The following is a 2,761-nucleotide window of genomic DNA, read 5'->3' as shown; positions in this document are numbered from 1 at the left end:
GCCAGGATGGTCTCCATCTCCTGACCTCGTGATCCGCCCGTCTCGGCCTCCCAAAGTGCTGGGATTACAGGCTTGAGCCACCGCACCCGGCCTATTATTATTATTTTCTTAGAGATAGGAGTTGGCTTTGTAGCCCAGACTGGAGTGCAGTGTTGAAATCGTAGTTCACTGCAGGCTCGACCTCCCTGGCTCAAGAGATCCTCCTGCTTCAGCCTCTTTCAGCCTCTTGACTAGCTGGGACTACATACAGGCTCACTAGTATGCCTGGTTAATTTTTTAAATTTTTTGTAGCGATGGGGTCTTGCTATGCTGTCCAGGCTGGTCTAAATCATTATTTTCATTTGAAATTTAGAAGTTCTCAAATATCTCCTCCAAAGTTCAGAGACTGCAAAGTCAAAAGTGAGTGAATCTACTTCTGGGTATAGACCCAAAATCATTGGAAGCAGACTCAAAGAGATATTTGCACACTTACCTTTATAGCGGCAGTACTCACAATAGACTGATCTTGAACGCTCCTGGCCTCAAGTGATCCTTCTGCCTCAGCCTCCCAAAGTGCTGGGATTACAGGCACGAGCTGCTGCACCCAGCCAGGGGACACATCTTGAGTATTCTGTGGATGTTGTACATTGCCAACAATCAGTTAGAACTGTTTGTCATTATGCAGAAAACTTAAAACATTCTTTCCAAGTCAACAAGTCCGCATTTCCTCGTGTTCTCACGTCCTTATACACACATATCCACATTTTGCTACTGTAAATCAGCAAGTCATTTTCCGTGAAACAAGATTTTCTGGAAGTGCTTCCTAAATTCGTCTGCAGCCTTTATTGACGTCTTGAATGGTTTCAGGTGTTTCATGGTTTATCTCACCAAATGCTTCCTCCATTTTTTAGGGTGTTTTCTAATAGGAAGTCGCTGTATCAGACACTTGCAGTTCAATTGCTGTTCCAAGGTTGTAATCCCACTTTAGGGTCCCTACCTCCCCTCTTGAGTAACTGACTCAGGGACAGCCTTCCCAGACCCAGACCTGGGACCCAGCCTGCAGATGAAGCCACCCGGGCTCCCCTTGATGGGAGAGCAGTGGCCAGGCCACCAGTCTCCTGGCATAGCAATTGAAGCCAGGAGTCCCCAGTCAGCCTCGCCCAGGCCCATAGAACCCTGGACCTCCCATGTTCTGTGTCCCCTCCAGGGCTGCCTGAAAAGCTACCAGCACTTCCCTTAGTGAGTAACCCTGGAGTCAACACCTTCATTTAGTCTCTCACAAGAGCTAAATTACTTCCACATTCCCGTGCCCATTCATCAGTTTATTCATCCATTTAACAGTTACCATTGGGTACCTTTCACGTATCAGGTCTTTCCCTCCCTCCCTTATCTAATGCGTGTGGCTTGGGTATCATGTGCCTACAAAAAGGCACCACATGCTGGGGTTTCAAGCAACAGCCAGACTTTACATGTTTCTTCCTGGTCTAGAGGGTAGCAAAGAGCAATGTGAAATTTACAATTTGGGGTGACAAGTGCTGTGATATAAACATGGTACACAAAAGATGTCTGGGGCATTTGTAAATGGACTCAGGCTTGGGGGGTTGGTGAAGGAAGTGATATCTAAATTGATGCCTAGGCTAAGTTAGTTGGGAGAAGGAAGGTAGGGAAAAGTGTCTCAAAGAGGAACAGCATGTGCTAAGGACTGGAGGTCCTCTGAAGGGAGCTGACAGCAGGCGAGTTCATTAGGGAAGAAATGCAGAGACTGAAGGAAGCGGAGGGAAAGTCAGGACATTTGAGAGCTGAGCCTAGAGAGAGAAAAAGAACAAAGATCAGGAAGATTCTTCCCTGGTTTAAAAACCTTCAATAATTTCCCTGTACCTTTAGGACAGAAATCTCAGCTTCAGAAATCGGTACTCCATGTTTTTCACGATGTCAGCACCCTTTCAAATAACAGCACTTTTCCAGATGCGAGTTGCAGAAAGTTTCAAAAAGATGGGGTCTTGCTCTGTAGCCCAGCCTGGCCTTGAACTCCTGGCCTCAAGCAATCCTCCCAAGCTCCTGAGTAGCTTGGATTACAGGCGCATGCCACCGTGCCCAGCTCAGAAACCCAATTTAAACTCATTTAATAACCACAATAAAACAATTAGTTCAGGTTATAGAAAATTTTCAGCTTCTGACATAGTTGGATCCAGATGCTCAAATGATATTGTCTGGCATCTCATTCAGGTCATTGGCCCTTCTCGGGCCCTCTGCCTGGATGGCTTAACTCTCTGATTTCCCCAAGGCTGTCTCCTTCTTGTCAACTAGGTCTTAGCGAAAATGTTACTTCTGCCGAAAGACCTCCTTGATCTTCAACTAAAGTAGGACCCCCCAACCCCAGTCACTTTCTATTCCTTCACCCACCCCTTTCTTCTTAGCATTCACACTTATCTGAAAATACCTTGCTTATCTTCTTACCTTTTTTTTGTTTTTGTTTCATTTTGAGATGGAGTCTGGCTGTGTCGCCTAGGCTGGAGTGCAGTGGCCCAATCTCAGCTCACTGCAGCCTCCTCCTCCCCGGTTCAAGCGATTATCCTTGCTCAGCCTCCTGAGTAGCTGGGATTAAAGGTGCCCACCACCACACCTGGCTAATTTTTTGTATTTGTAGTAGAGATGGGGTTTCTTTATTTTTATTTTTATTTATTTATTTTTTTGAGACGGAGTCTCGCTCTGTCACCCAGGCTGGAGTGCAGTGGCGCGATCTCGGCTCACTGCAAGCTCCGCCTCCCGGGTTCACGCCATT

The 2,761-nt window shown here is 46.5% G+C and overlaps 1 protein-coding gene across 1 annotated transcript in view; it reads right to left on the bottom strand.

Moving 5' to 3' along the window:
* GFI1B (growth factor independent 1B transcription repressor) overlaps positions 1–2,761 on the bottom strand; it is a 68,065-nt gene that overhangs the window by 15,388 nt on the left and 49,916 nt on the right. The window contains exons 2-3 of the mRNA XM_011984658.1: positions 1,858–2,045; positions 473–610 (exon numbers count right to left, since the gene is read on the bottom strand). The gene's annotated coding sequence lies outside the window, so the exon portion shown is untranslated. The remainder of the gene's footprint in view (positions 1–472; positions 611–1,857; positions 2,046–2,761) is intronic.

The sequence above is a fragment of the Mandrillus leucophaeus genome, unplaced genomic scaffold (assembly GCF_000951045.1).
Source record: "Mandrillus leucophaeus isolate KB7577 unplaced genomic scaffold, Mleu.le_1.0 Scaffold271, whole genome shotgun sequence".
In the NCBI taxonomy this organism is placed as follows: domain Eukaryota; kingdom Metazoa; phylum Chordata; class Mammalia; order Primates; family Cercopithecidae; genus Mandrillus; species Mandrillus leucophaeus.
This window is presented reverse-complemented; position numbering and strand designations above follow the sequence as displayed.